At 46.6% G+C, this 16512-nt stretch overlaps 1 protein-coding gene across 4 annotated transcripts in view; it reads left to right on the top strand.

Moving 5' to 3' along the window:
• The first annotated feature begins 6017 nt into the window (after positions 1–6017).
• TMEM218 (transmembrane protein 218) overlaps positions 6018–16512 on the top strand; it is a 58864-nt gene continuing 48369 nt past the window's right edge. For 2 of the 4 annotated variants that reach the window (XM_088481844.1, XM_088481846.1), the window contains exon 1: positions 6018–6194. The gene's annotated coding sequence lies outside the window, so the exon portion shown is untranslated. The remainder of the gene's footprint in view (positions 6195–16512) is intronic. The other 2 variants (XM_088481841.1, XM_088481843.1) reach the window with 2 other exon arrangements.

Raw genomic sequence — 16512 nt, forward strand, 5'->3', positions numbered from 1 at the left:
GCAGCGCTGCGCTGTAGGAGAATGATTGGCAGCACTGTAGGAGAATGATTGGCAGCGCTGTAGGAGAATGATTGGCAGCGCTGCGCTGTAGGAGAATGATTGGCAGCACTGTAGAAGAATGATTGGCTGCACTGTAGGAGAATGATTGGCAGCGCTGTAGGAGAATGATTGGCAGCGCCGTAGGAGAATGATTGGCAGCACTGTAGGAGAATGATTGGCAGCACTGTAGAATGATTGGCAGCGCTGTAGGAGAATGATTGGCAGCGCTGCAGGAGAATGATTGGCAGCGCTGTAGGAGAATGATTGGCTGCGCTGTAGGAGAATGATTGGCAGTGCTGTAGGAGAATGATTGGCAGCGCTGCGCTGTAAGAGAATGATTGGCAGCACTGTAGGAGAATGATTGGCAGCGCTGTAAATATTGAAGGACGACTTGGTGACGAATGGGACTGACTGACTTGGAAGTTGCAACTACAGTTATTTAAACACTTTGCTTCCTAGCTTAAATGCTGACTTCCTTTACTGCTCAGCGTCTTGCCTAGCACGGAACGATGTATCTAGGTAATGGCAGGCCTGAGGATTGAGCGCGGAAATGTTTTCTCACTGTGTAAGCCGCACACCGCTGATTGCCAACTCTCCTTGGCTCCGTGTCAGCTGCTTTTTGTCGAGCTGTAAGCATCTTGTGCCAATCAAGGGCCACAGGTGTGGAACGCAAGTGTCACAAAGGGGACACAAAAAGAAAATGATCTCAGCTAAATCCATGAGATTAAAGCTAAACAGACAAAGGTCTGATGGTTCCAGCATGAGAACGGTCAGCACTTGTAGTCCCTTCCCACTGTGGCACTGTGTCATAGCAATGACTGAAGGCCGGGACACTCAGCAAATTACTCTATGAATTCTCCATAATGATGGTATTTCTGCGGCACTGTATAATAAGGAAGGATATTACAGCTTGTATAAACTAGGAGACATCAGAGCTGTGTAACAAAGCAGACCCCCCCCCCCCCACCTGAGAGCTATAGGAAGGGAATGTGAATACATAAGGTAAAGGTTGGGACTGTAAATTTGGACCATACAGTTGGTGTCGGCAGTAGAGGGTCGTCCTAAAGTGTTTGTAGGGTGAGCATAAAACGGATCTTTCTATTTCCTCCATGGACATATTATTCTGGTCAGGTGTATCCGGAAGCCCACAAAATTAGGTTCAGTTTAGTTTTTTTGGAGGGGGCAGTTCCGGGGTCTGTGAAGAGGACGTGCCCTCTCATATGTGTTAGGCAGACAAGTAGATGTCATATATTGTGCTAAAGCTCCTAAATGGTCCATGCGAACATTTTGCCCCATAAACCTAAGTACATAAGCTAACTGCAGCTGGCATATTGGTCCTAGTGATTTCTTCAAACATGAAACCCCCACACAAAAGCAGGAGACAGACCAGATTCCTCCATTGGAGTGTGTATGCAGAGACGGGAGTGGCCTGGTGGCACTGCAGAATTGGAATGGGGCTGCAGCTGAACTGACAGGGCAATGGACAGGGGCCCTGCCCTACAGAACATGTGACATCATGAAGAGACATTGCAGGAGGCCGAGCCACCAGGACCAGGGAGAGACGAACGCACAGAGCGTAGTAAAAACGCTTCGGGTGGCTCTGCAGGTGCCATTGGGCAGCAATAGTGCCACCCCTAGACCAGTGGTGGCGAACCCTGGCACTCCAGCTGCTGTGGGACTACATACCCCTGCATGCCCTGCCACAGTTTTAGCATTCCCTAATAGCAAAACTCTGGCAGTGCATGCTGGGATTTGTAGTCCCACAGCAGCTGGAGTGCCAGGGTTCGCCACCACTGCCCTAGGCCCTGCGCCCTGTGAGGTGGCATCACACACCCATATTATGGCCCTGGCATGGTCAGTCCTCCCTTCTACTCTGTGTCTGTAATGACAAGTTTGACCCAATCATGTAAGTGTGCACCAGGGGGATGAAGGATGTGTGCTGAGCTCTGATTGGAGGAGCCCAGCACATGCTCCTCTGACATATGGTGCTCAGTCAGTGTAACATGATCGATACAGTCAAAGGCTCATATGTAAAAAGCTGTTGATCCTGGCATGATTTCGGCAAGATAGCATCTAGATTTAAAGTAGCAATTACTTTTAAAGCAGTCTATTACATATAGTGTTATTGTGTAGCTGGAGGAGCATCAAGTAAATGGTATTTTGAGGCACACTCGGGACAGGAGAGTCATGTAGGGCATAAACTGATTAGTATCAGGCATGGTGGGCAAGGTGTGGCCTGTGAGAAACTCTGACGTGCAGGTGGTGGCATGTGAGAAAACCTTGTGTGCAGGTGGTGGCATGTGAGAGAAAAGCTGGTGAGCAGATGGGCTTGTGAGCAGGATACTCTTAGGGGTATATTTACTAAAGTGCAGGTTTTTATACGTGGCGGTTGCTTATAGCAACCATACAGATTATGCTAGCACCATCTAGAATATTATAGCTAGAATCTGATTGGTTGCTGTGGGCAACATCGCCTTTCAAAAAACGTGCACTTCAGTAAATTTACCCCTTAGTATGTTACGCAGTTTTGTTGTATGACAGAGTATGCTGGTGTTATATAAATAATTGTTAATCATAATGATGATAAAAATAATAATGATGTGAGAAAAGCTGATGTGCATGGGAAGCAGGGCCGCCATCAGGGGGGGACTGTGGGGACTCCAGTCCCGGGCCAAGAGGGGGCCCAGGTAGCAGAGGTGTGGAATGCAGGGATGTGCAGTACCGCACGTCACTGGTGGAATGCACTGGCAGCCAGAGCAGATTCTTGGTGGCATTTAAAACATGGAACCGGCCGCGAGCCAATCACAGCTCACAGAACGGCATCCAGCCAATCAGCAGTGGCCGCTGCTGATTGGCTGCAATTCCGCGAGCAAATCACAGCTTGTGGAACAGCAGCCAGCCAATCAGTAGCAGCCGCTGCTGATTGGCTGCCGTTCGACGAGCTTTGATTGGCTCACGTCCGACTTCATGTTTTAAATGCCACCGAGACTCTTCTCTTCTTCTCTGGCTGCTGGTGCATTCCACCAGTGACGTGCGGTACCACACATCAGTGCATCCCACACCTCTGCAGCTCTGCTACCTGGGCCCCCTCTCTCTCTTCGGACATGCATCTGATGCTTTTTTCCCTGGTTGCCGGTGTCTACCAACATTTATACGGTTAGATAACACAGTGCTTGAAAGTATTTTATTTCCAATTGCTGCAGATCTCGAATATAATTAAAAAATAAATAATGACATAATAATATACCAGCCTTCCCTGCACCTCCCAGGTCCATCCCAGTACCCCTCCCACCTTGGCCAGCTTTCCCTGCACTGTCACCCCCCACCATGTCTAGTCATTCCTGTACCCCCAATAAGTCCAGCCCTCCCTGTCCCTCACCCCTGAAGTAGCTCCACCCACATCCACAGCTCCACCCACCTCTTCCCCATACCACGGGGGGAGGGGGCCCTGCCTATTTTGTCAGTACTGGGCCCCACAATTTCTGATGGCAGCCCTGTTGGGAAGGTATTTGATAGCATAGCTGTGGGTAGGAGTGACATGTAAGAGAAAAGCTGTGGGGAATATAATAGCTGATGTGCATGGGTAGGTATGTGATAGAATAGCTGTGGGCAGGAGTGACATGTGAGAGAAAAGCTGTGGGGAATATAATAGCTGATGTGCATGGGTAGGTATATGATAGCATAGCTGTGGGTAGGAGTGACATGTAAGAGAAAAGCTGTGGGGAATATAATAGCTGATGTGCATGGGTAGTTATGTGATAGAATAGCTGTGGGCAGGAGTGACATGTGAGAGAAAAGCTGATGTGCATAGGTAGATATGTGATAGAATAGCTGTGGGTAGGAGTGACATGTGAGAGAAAAGCTAGTGGGTGGTGAATACAGGATTGAAGAGCCTCTGGGGGGCAGGTGTGGCGATATCTGTGTGTATCATAGGAGTGTGATCTTTGTATAGTGATCAGTGTGTATCAGGTAATTGATAGAGTGTTCAGTTTGTATAAGGGGTGTGATAACATGCATAGTGATCAGAGGGGTGTGGTATATGTCAACAGTCATAAAATGTAACATAATGTCGACATTGATCATGTTGACATTCCTCACATAGACACTGATGAAATGTAGACAAGTTAGAATGTCAACATATGGTTCCTAATGGCCCAGCGGTGACTTACCCCGCTCCCGACAGCTCCAGCAGCTCCCATCGCTGCACTCAGCGGTCATGTGGCCGGCAGTTCAGACCTTTTATGATGCAGCATTAAAATGGCGGAAGCGACCAGCAATGCGCACTCCCGCTCGTCGTTTCTGACATCAATCATCGCCTGAACATGACAGTCAATCTGCCGATAACGATATATTGGCCATGTTCGGGGATGAGGGAGGACGCCTACACTGAATGACATTGTTCAGTGTAGGCAGTACAGGGGATGAGGAACGACTGTTCGAGTACAATGTTGTAATCATACTGTCGTTCCACTATCTGCAGCTTAAGTCTAACCCCAATATGTTGACAGGAAACAGTTTAACAATGTTGGCATCATAAATGTCAACATTGTAAAGGTCAATCTATTGACTACATCCCTGATCAGTGTGTAATATGGTGTGATCTCCCACCCGCCCATGCCGCTCCACTAATACATGCCGCCTCTCCTCCCAAATGATTACTTTCTCCCACTCCCGCCTCTAAGACTTTCCCCATGCTGCTCCCTACCTCTGGAACTCTCTCCCTATCAGATGCTCCATCTCTCAACAAAACTTAAAACAGGCTCTCAAGACCCACAGCTTCATCAAAGCCGTCCAGCTCTCATCCTAAAGCACTGCTCCATCCTGTCACGCCTGAGGGTTGGGGTTGGCTTGGGCAGGCGTGTGAGGCTGAAGCAGGAACATGAATGTTGCTGGGGGGCTTAATCCAGCTCTTTCTCATGAGTTGAGAGATGAAAGGAGGCAGTGAAACTGCTGGTAGTGGACTAGATGAGAACCGATGGAGTACTAGCAGTGGTTAGCCCGAAGGCGTGTACCGGTACAAAGCTTTACCAAACTGGAACTGTAGTAGATGAGACCATCCAGGTAGTGGTGCAGTAATGCGAGCTGGATGGATGGTTAAGTGGACTTCAGGCAGAAACCGATGGTAGGAGATCGGACAGGAGCTGATGAAGCAGATATCAGACTGGAACCAATGATGCAGATATCAGACTGAGGGGGTCATTCAGACCCGGTCGTTAGCGCTGATGCGCTCGGACAGGGTCGATGGTCCCCCACAGAGCATGCGCACGACGGCACTGGCGCCGTCGTGCGCATGCGTGAGACCCGCTACGACTGACAGCGCCGGTAGTGATGTCAGTGGAGAGCTTCCGGCTCAGACAGAGCTGAAAGCTCTCCGGGGCTTACGACAAGGGAGACCCTACCCTAGGGTCTCGTCGTAAGCCCCGATGGTCACGATGGTCAAGACCCACAGCCTGACCACCGCAAAGGAGGACGTCTTGAAAATTCAAGAGGTCCTCCCCTCATTCAGACCGACCGCACGCTCTGTGCGACCGGCTCTGAATGAGGTCCTGAATCCGATGATGTAACTATCGGTCTGGAACCGATGATGTAGATATCAGGCTGAGACAGATGATGCAACTATCGGTCTGGAACCAATTATGTAGATATAGAGCTGGAACTGGTGATGTATTACTAGAAGCAAATCAAGTGTCAGTGAGTAATGAGTACACCTGTGTTCCTGTTGAGTGACCTGGAAAATGTGATCTGTGTGGGGTCCTGAGGACCAAGTTTGAGAACCTCTGCGCTAGTTAGATCAGACTAGAACACTGTGGTAGATGGTGACTTGCATACACCAGACTGGATTAGGATTCGGCCAGACTCCAGACTTGTACAGATACAAAATACCTGGGAGCTCAGCACATAGCTGTAACTACAGCAGGAGCAACGTTGTACTGGCAATTTGGGCCAGTCAGGATATGTAACTTATAGGGCTGAGCGTTCAGTGATTAGATGCTGCAGTCAGCTGGTCTGGGAGCAGCCCTCTGAATGGTGAAGGAGAGTCAGGTGATGGAGTTCAACATGGCTGCGCTGATACAGAGCTTTTGGAGGGGACTCTGGTGTGCCTCCTGAGCACTACCAGGCTGTGTAAACAAACGTGCATGGTCAGTGCATATCAGGTGTGTAATATCAGTGACTTGTGTATAGTGATCAGCAGTGTGTATAAGGTGTGTGACCTGTGTATCAGGTGCAGGGCTGCCATCACAAATTGCAGAGCCTGGGACTAACAAAATAGGAAGGGGCCCCCCAACCCCCATGTCTGCAACTCCAGCTCTGCAGTGTCTCTCCAACTAGCTCCCCTTTGGTCTCCCCAGCCAGCACCACTTCTGTCCCCCCACTGTATCCCCAGCCAGCCCCACTTCTGACTCCCCAGCTAGCCCCCCTTCTGTCTTCCCAGTCAGCAGCTCCTTAGTCCCCCCTTCTGTCTCCCCAGCCAGGCCCCCCTTGTCTCCCCAGCCAGCCCCCCTTCTGTCTCCACAGCCAACCCACCTTCTGTCACCCATCAGCACCCCTTCTGTCTCTCCATCCAGAACCCCTTGGATCCAGCAGCCCCTCATCTGCCTCCCCACCTTTAATGTCACCAGCCAGCCCCCCTTTTATGTCACCAGCCAGCCCCACTTTATTGTACATCCCCCCCCCCCCAATGGAGGCTCCAATCAGGTGTCTGACCTGTGTATAGCGATCAGTGTGTATCTGGTGTGTGATATCAATGTGACCTGTGTATAGTGATCTGTGTGTATCAGGTGTGTGATATCAGTGTGTCCTGTGTATAGTGATCAGTGTATGATATCAGTGTGAACTGTGTATAGTGATCAGTGTGTGATATAAATGTGAGATGTCTATAGTGATCAGTGTGTATCAGGTGTGTGATATAGGTGTGACCTGTGTATAGTGATCAGTGTGTGATATAAATGTGAGATGTCTATAGTGATCAGGGTGTATCAGGTGTGTGAAATCAGTGTGTATAGTGCTGTGTGTATCTGGTGTGTGATATCAATGTGACCTGTGTATAGTGATCAGTGTGTGATATAAATGTGAGATGTGTATAATGATCAGTGTGTATCAGGTGTGTGATATAGGTGTGACCTGTGTATAGTGATCAGTGTGTGATATCAGTGTGACATGTGCATAGTAATCAGTGTGCATCAGGTGTGTGACCTGTGTATAATGATCAGGATGTATCAGGTGTGTGATATAGGTGTGACCTGTGTATAGTGATCAGGGTGTGATATCAATGTGACCTGTGTATAGTGATCAGGTGTGTGATATCAGTGTGTCCTGTGTATAGTGATCTGTGTGTATCAGGTGTGTGATATCAGTGTGACCTGTGTATAGTGATCAGTGTGTATCAGGTGTGTGATATCAGTGTGTCCTGTGTATAGTGATCTGTGTGTATCTGGTGTGTGATATCAATGTGACCTGTGTATAGTGATCAGTGTGTGATATAAATGTGAGATGTGTATAGTGATCAGTGTGTGATATCAGTGTGACCTGTGTATAGTGATCAGTGTGTGATATAAATGTGAGATGTGTGTATCAGGTGTGTGATATCAATGTGACCTGTGTATAGTGATCAGTGTGTGTGACCTGTGTATAGTGATCAATGTGTGATATAAATGTGAGATGTGTATAATGATCAGTGTGTATCAGGTGTGTGATATCAATGTGACCTGTGTATAGTGATCAGTGTGTGTGACCTGTGTATAGTGATCAGTGTGTGATATAAATGTGAGATGTGTATAATGATCAGTGTGTATCAGGTGTGTGATATCAATGTGACCTGTGTATAGTGATCAGTGTGTGTGACCTGTGTATAGTGATCAGGGTGTGAGATGTGTATAATGATCAGTGTGTATCAGGTGTGTGATATCAGTGTGACCTGTGTATAGTGATCAGTGTGTGATATCAGTGTGACCTGTGTATAATGATCAGTGTGTATCAGGTGTGTGATAGTGTGACCTGTGCATAGTGATCAGTGTGTATCTGGTGTGTGATATCAATGTGACCTGTGTATAGTGATCAGTGTGTGTGACCTGTGTATAGTGATCAGTGTGTGATATAAATGTGAGATGTGTATAATGATCAGTGTGTATCAGGTGTGTGATATCAATGTGACCTGTGTATAGTGATCAGTGTGTGTGACCTGTGTATAGTGATCAGGGTGTGAGATGTGTATAATGATCAGTGTGTGATATAAATGTGAGATGTGTATAGTGATCAGTGTGTGATATCAGTGTGACCTGTGTATAGTGATCAGTGTGTGATATAAATGTGATCTGTGTGTATCTGGTATGTGATATCAATGTGACCTGTGTATAATGATCAGTGTGTATCAGGTGTGTGATATCAGTGTGACCTGTGTATAGTGATCAGGGTGTGATAACAATGTGACCTGTGTATAGTGATCAGGGTGTATCAGGTGTGTGATATCAGTGTGTATCAGGTGTGTGATATCAGTGTGTCCTGTGTATAGTGATCTGTGTGTATCTGGTGTGTGATACAGTGGCGGAACTCCCGGAGACAATGGAGTCATTTGCCGCCGGGCGTCAGCCCTGAAGGGGGCACCTGGCTCCATTGTCCCCGGGAGCTGCATGAAGAAGGAGCGCCGCTGATCGGCGCTCCACCTCCATTGGCGTAACTACGGAGGGTGCAAGGGGTGCGGTCGCATCCCCTGCACCCTCCATTTGCCGGGCGCCTGCTGAGTGTGTTACCAGCGGGCGCCCGGCTCCTATGCAAACCCCTGGTGGAAGCCAGAGGACGGAGCTCCCTCCGTCTTCCGGGTCCCGCAGTGTACTATGGGAGTGACGTCATAACGTCACTTCCATAGTGCCGAGGAGTGGACGCCGGGGACGGAGCTCAGGAGTGAGCTCAGTCTTCCGGGTCCCGCAGTGCACTATGGGAGTGACGTAATGACGTCACTCCCATAGTGCCGAAGAGCGGACGCCGGGGATGGACGGCAGCAGCACTGGAGCGGGGATAAAGGTAAGTGGTTTTTTTTGTGTGTGTGTGTGCGCGTGCGTGCGCGGTGGGGGCCATCACTACTGGGGGCAGCTACAGGGGGCAACTACACGGTACTCACTACTGGGGGCAACTACACGGTGCTCACTACTGGGGGCAACTACACGGGGCTCACTACTGGGGGCAACTACAGGGGCCTCACTACAGGGGCCTCACTACTGGGGGTAACTACAGGGGCCTCACTACTGGGGGTAACTACAGGGGCCTACTACTGGGGGCAACTACACGGTGCTCACTATTGGGGGCAACTACAGGGGCCTCACTACTGGGGGTAACTAGAGGGGCCTCACTACTGGGGGTAACTACAGGGGCCTACTACTGGGGGCAACTACACGGTGCTCACTATTGGGGGCAACTACAGGGGCCTCACTACTGGGGGTAACTAGAGGGGCCTCACTACTGGGGGTAACTAGAGGGGCCTCACTACTGGGGGCAACTACACGGTGCTCACTATTGGGGGCAACTACAGGGGCCTCACTACTGGGGGTAACTAGAGGGGCCTCACTACTGGGGGTAACTAGAGGGGCCTCACTACTGGGGGCAACTAGAGGGGCCTCACTACTGGGGGCAACTAGAGGGGCCTCACTACTGGGGGTAACTAGAGGGGCCTCACTACTGGGGGTAACTAGACGGGCCTCACTACTGGGGGCAACTACAGTTTGCTCACTACTGGGGCAACTAGTTTGCTCACTAGTGGGGGTAACTACAGGGTGCTCACTACTGGGGGCAACTACAGGGTGCTCACTACTGGGGGCTCACTACTGGGGGCAACTACAGGGGGCTCACTACTGGAGGCAACTACAGGGGGCTCACTACTGGGGGCAACTACAAGGGGCTCACTACTGGGGGCAACTACCGGGGGCTCACTACTGGATGTACAGCATAGGGGGACCATTACTGGGGAGCACTACATAGGCGGACCACTACTGGGGGCATTATATAAAAGGAACTGCATAAGGGGGGCGGCGGCAGCTGGGGCTGGCATAGGTGCTGGGGGGTGGTACATTTTAGTTTTGGGGGGGGCACCAACATTTATCTTTCCTCCGGGCACCTGGGATGAAGTTACGCCACTGGTGTGATATCAATGTGACCTGTGTATAGTGATCAGTGTGTGTGACCTGTGTATAGTGATCAGTGTGTGATATTAATGTGAGATGTGTATAGTGATCAGGGTGTGATATCAGTGTGACTTCTGTATAGTGATCAGTGTGACCTGTGTATAGTGATCAGTGTGTGATATCAGTGTGACTTCTGTACAGTGATCAGTGTGTGATATCAGTGTGACCTGTGTATAGTGTTCAGTGTGTGATATCAGTGTGACCTGTGTATAGTGTTCAGTGTGTGATATCAGTGTGACCTGTGTATAGTGATCAGTGTGTGATATCAGTGTGACCTGTGTATAGTGATCAGTGTGTGATATCAATGTGAGATGTGTATAGTGATCAGTGTGTACAAGGTGTGTGATATCAATGTGACCTGTGTATAGTGATCAGTGTGTATCAGGTGTGTGATATAGGTGTGACCTGTGTATAGTGATCTGTGTGTATCAGGTGTGTGATATCAATGTGACCTGTGTATAGTGATCAGTGTGTGATATCAATGTGACCTGTGTATAGTGATCAGTGTGTGATATCAATGTGACCTGTGTATAGTGATCAGTGTGTGATATAAATGTTAGATGTGTATAGTGATCAGTGTGTATCAGGTGTGTGATATCAGTGTGACCTGTGTATAGTGATCAGTGTGTATCAGGTGTGTGATATAGGTGTGACCTGTGTATAGTGATCAGGATATATCAGGTGTGTGATATCAATGTGACCTGTGTATAGTGATCAGTGTGTGATATCAATGTGACCTGTGTATAGTGATCAGTGTGTGATATCAATGTGACCTGTGTATAGTGATCAGTGTGTGATATAAATGTTAGATGTGTATAGTGATCTGTGTGTATCTGGTGTGTGACCTGTGTATAGTGATCAGTGTGTGACCTGTGCTTAATGATCAGGGTGTATCAGGTGTGTGATTTAGGTGTGACCTGTGTATAGTGATCAGGGTGTGATAACAATGTGTCCTGTGTATAGTGATCTGTGTGTATCTGGTGTGTGACCTGTGTATAGTGATCAGTGTGTGACCTGTGTATAGTGATCAGGGTGTGATAACAATGTGACCTGTGTATAGTGATCAGGGTGTGATATCACTGTGACCTGTGTAAAGTGATCAGTGTGTGATATCAGTGTGACTTCTGTATAGTGATCAGTGTGACCTGTGTATAGTGATCAGTGTGTGATATCAGTGTGACCTGTGTATAGTGTTCAGTGTGTGATATCAGTGTGACCTGTGTATAGTGATCAGTGTGTGATATCAGTGTGACCTGTGTATAGTGATCAGTGTGTGATATCAGTGTGACCTGTGTATAGTGATCAGTGTGTGCTATCAATGTGAGATGTGTATAGTGATCAGTGTGTATCAGGTGTGTGATATCAATGTGACCTGTGTATAGTGATCAGTGTGTATCTGGTGTGTGATATCAATGTGACCTGTGTATAGTGATCTGTGTGTGATATAAATGTGAGATGTGTATAGTGATCAGTGTGTATCAGGTGTGTGATATAGGTGTGACCTGTGTATAGTGATCAGTGTGTATCAGGTGTGTGATATAGGTGTGACCTGTGTATAGTGATCAGTGTGTGATATCAATGTGACCTGTGTATAGTGATCAGTGTGTGATATCAATGTGACCTGTGTATAGTGATCAGTGTGTGATATAAATGTGAGATGTGTATAGTGATCAGTGTGTACAAGGTGTGTGATATCAATGTGACCTGTGTATAGTGATCAGTGTGTGATATAAATGTGAGATGTGTATAGTGATCAGTGTGTACAAGGTGTGTGATATCAATGTGACCTGTGTATAGTGATCAGTGTGTGATATAAATGTGAGATGTGTATAGTGATCAGTGTGTGATATCAGTGTGACCTGTGTATAGTGATCAGTGTGTGATATCAGTGTGACCTGTGTATAGTGATCAGTGTGTGATATCAGTGTGACCTGTGTATAGTGATCAGTGTGTGATATCAGTGTGACCTGTGCATAGTGATCAGTGTGTGATATAGGTGTGACCTGTGTATAGTGATCAGGGTATATCAGGTGTGTGATATTAATGTGACCTGTGTATAGTGAAAAGGGTGTGATATCAATGTGACCTATGTATAGTGTCAGTGTGTGATATCAATGTGTCCTGTGTATAGTGATCTGTGTGTATCTGGTGTGTGACCTGTGTATAGTGATCAGTGTGTGACCTGTGCATAATGATCAGGGTGTATCAGGTGTGTGATATAGGTGTGACCTGTGTATAGTGATCAGGGTGTGATAACAATGTGACCTGTGTATAGTGATCAGGGTGTGATATCACTGTGACCTGTGTAAAGTGATCAGGGTGTGATATCAGTCTGACCTGTATATAGTGATCAGTGTGTGATATCAGTGTGACTTCTGTATAGTGATCAGTGTGACCTGTGTATAGTGTTCAGTGTGTGATATCAGTGTGACATGTGTATAGTGTTCAGTGTGTGATATCAGTGTGACCTGTGTATAGTGATCAGTGTGTGATATCAGTGTGACCTGTGTATAGTGATCAGTGTTTGATATCAGTGTGACCTGTGTATAGTGTTCAGTGTGTGATATCAGTGTGACCTGTGTATAGTGATCAGTGTGTGATATCAGTGCGACCTGTGTATAGTGATCAGTGTGTGATATCAGTGTGACCTGTGTATAGTGATCAGTGTGACCTGTGTATAGTGATCAGTGTGTGATAGTGTGACCTGTGTATAGTGATCAGTGTGTATCAGTGTGACCTGTGTATAGTGATCAGTGTGTGACCCGTATATAGTGATCAGTGTGATATCAATGTGACCTTACTAGTGAAAATACAGGAAAACAATTATAAAGTATCGTGTTCATAATACAGTTTTTAATAATCAAAAAATTAAACATACACCTGATGGTCACAAAATCCCAGTCAACATTTGTTTTAATTATCAGCATCCATGGTCCTGTCAGTGGTCTGTGGGAGGCAGCCTGCTTCCTCACGTCACTCCATGGAGGATTGAAATTATTGTGATGAGTTTGGTGACACAAAAGTCTAAAAATCCCGAGAAAAATTAGCTGATTTATATTTAACAAAAAAGTGTTACTACTCCTGAACTGTATAATGTCTGGAATGTTGCTTGAGCTCCCTCTAGTGGTAGGTTGTGTATGGACACGGCAATTAATCGTCCTTCTCTGCAGAAAATGAACTGAAAAGTCTTTGCTATGGATAGTGAGAGATTGCCAGACATTTTGCAGGTCGCTATAGTAAACGGGCTAACCTGGTCGATAACATCATGCTTGCACAGACGACGGTAGTTCATCGTCAACTACCATACGTGGACGCACATCGTCCATCGTATAGTAGTTAGCAGAGCTCAGAAACTGTCAGATTTTAACTAAAACGATAGGTTCCCTATCGTTATCGTTGAAATCTGACAGTTTATCGTACCGTGTGTACGGGCCACTAAACTTCCTACCTTGGTGAGATTATCAGCTCTTCTGGCCTCCAATATAATCTCTATACGGATGATATTCTGATCTACCTCCTCACCTGACCTCTCCCCCTCTCCTCACGGGTGTCTCCAGCTGTCTCTCTGCTATTTCCTCCTGGATGTCCAAACACATTCTTAAACTTAACATGTCTAGGACTGAGCTGATCATCTTCCCACCCTCCCAAGTAGCCCTACTTCCCTCCTTTCCACTTTCTATTGATAACATCACCATCTCATCTATCCCCAAAGTGCCCTGTTTAGTAGTTATCCTCAATTTCATCCTAACAAACTCAAAATTCAGTCCCTCTCTCTGTCTTGTCCCATCCACCTTCACAACATCTCCGGGATCAGACCCTCCCTAACCCTGGATGCAATGAAGACCCTCATCCACTCACTGGTCATCTCTACTCTGGACTATTGTAGCCTCCTGTAATCTGTCCTTCCTGCCCCCCCCCCCTCTCTCCAGTCCATCCTCAATGCTGCCGTGCGGCTCAGCCTTCCCTCCATCCACATTGCTTCTGCGTCCCCACACCGCCAGGCCATATACTGGCTCCCCTTCCCCTACAGGACCCTCATACTCATCTATAATTACATCATACCATTCCTCCCTCCCTAATACATCCATAACCTCACCTCCCACCACTTCACTCTGCCAGCTATTGCCTCCTTTCTTTCTAACTGATTACCAACTCCAGTGCTGCTCCTACCCACTACCGGAACTCTCTCCCTATCAGACTCTTCGGGGCTTGTGCAATAGCTTGTGGCCTTCAGCCGCTGTGGCAACTCCTGACTCACTCCACGCCATCACCTACATCTTTGCAGTTCGGGGGTACAGCACGGATCCACGAGGTTTGCACACTGTCCTAGGAGTCTGGGAGGTCTCCCAAAATTCTGGTAGCCTACCACACATTCCGTGAGATTAGGCGACAATAATGGGGAAAAAGCATTATCCTTTATACACTATAGATCTACAGCTGAATCTCACACTTCCATTCTGTGCTCAGGACAATCTCGCTGGCTAGTTATTCTGAGGATACATGGGGCCATTACTTCCCCACTCTTCTGGAATGTCCATGAGGCACCTTGTGGTACAGGATTTGCACTTGGGCAGCACTAAATTAGGGATGGCACTAAGGCCCACCCCAGGCCCCTGATTGGCCCACCACTCGCTTTATAGGACAAGCAGGGATGTCCATTGATGGGAATGGGAGGGTTCACCATTGATAGTTAACCCAGTGATGGCCATCTCTAACCTGAGCAAAGATGTGTAAAAGTTATTCTGGATTTGCAGCCAACTTTACCGCACGGCTAACCTTGGCCAAGAAAGGGGAAATCGAACATGGGGTATATTTATAATATGAGGCTAATATTTCCATATGATCATTTCTATGTGGGTACGTTACTTTTCAATGGCTATAACAAAGGCATGAGCCCTGCGGTATATGAGACATATGAATGTTCCTCTGTGTGATGTGACCTCACATGGTGATGATATAACCTATATAGGGTAAGGATGTAATGAAGGCATGGTATATGAGACATCTGAATGTTCCCCTGTGTGATGTGACCTCTCTCGGTGATGACATAACCTATTTAGGGTAAGGATGTAACCATGGCATGTCAATGGTACATATGTCTCGTTGTGTGATATCGCCTCACATGGTGAGAATATAACCTATATAGGGTGGTGTGGTATATATTATATGATAGTGTCTCCCTGTGTTATCGGATGTCACCACACACGGTGAGAATATAACCTACAGTATATGTGGTGTGCTATATAATACATGAATGTCTTCGTGGTATCGGATGTTACCTTACACATGGTGAGGATATAACCTATATGCGATGAGGTATATAATACATGATAGTGTCTCCCTGTGTTATCGGATGCCACCTTACACACGGTGAGAATATAACCTATATGTGGTGTGCTATATAATACATGATAGTGTCTCCATGCATTATCGGATGTCACCTTACACACGGTGATGATATAACCTATATGCGGTGCGGTATATAATACATTATGTAACCTACATGCGGTGTGGTATATAATACATGATATAACCTATATGTGATGTGGTATATAATACATGATCTAACCTATAGGTGGTGTGGTATATAATACATCATATAACCTATATACAGTGTGGTATACAATACATGATATAACCTATAGGTGGTGTGGTATATAATACATGATCTAACCTGTAGGTGGTGTGGTATATTATACATGATATTACCTATAGACTGTGTGGTATATAATACATGATATAACCTATATACAGTGTGGGATATAATACATGACATAACCTATAGGTGGTGTGGCATATAATACATGATATAACCTATAGGCGGTGTGGTATATTATACATGATATAACCTATAGACTGTGTGGTATATAGTACATGATATAACCTATAGGCGGTGTGGTATATAATACATGATATAACCTATAGGCGGTGTGGTATATAATACATGATGTAACCTATAGGCGGTGTGGTATATAATACTTGATATAACCTATAGGCGGTGTGGTATATAATACTTGATATAACCTATAGGCGGTGTGGTATATGATTGTATATGATATAACCTATAGGTGGTGTGGTATATAATACATGATATAACCTTTAGGTGGTGTGGTATATAATACATGCTATAACCTATAGGCGGTGTGGTATATTATACATGATATAACCTATAGACTGTGTGGTATATAGTACATGATATAACCTATAGGCGGTGTGGTATATAATACATGATATAACCTATAGGCGTGTGGTATATTATACATGATATAACCTATAGGTGGTGTGGTTTATAATACATGAT

This window comes from Taudactylus pleione, unplaced genomic scaffold, assembly GCF_031769625.1.
Source record: "Taudactylus pleione unplaced genomic scaffold, aTauple2 ptg000278l, whole genome shotgun sequence".
In the NCBI taxonomy this organism is placed as follows: domain Eukaryota; kingdom Metazoa; phylum Chordata; class Amphibia; order Anura; family Myobatrachidae; genus Taudactylus; species Taudactylus pleione.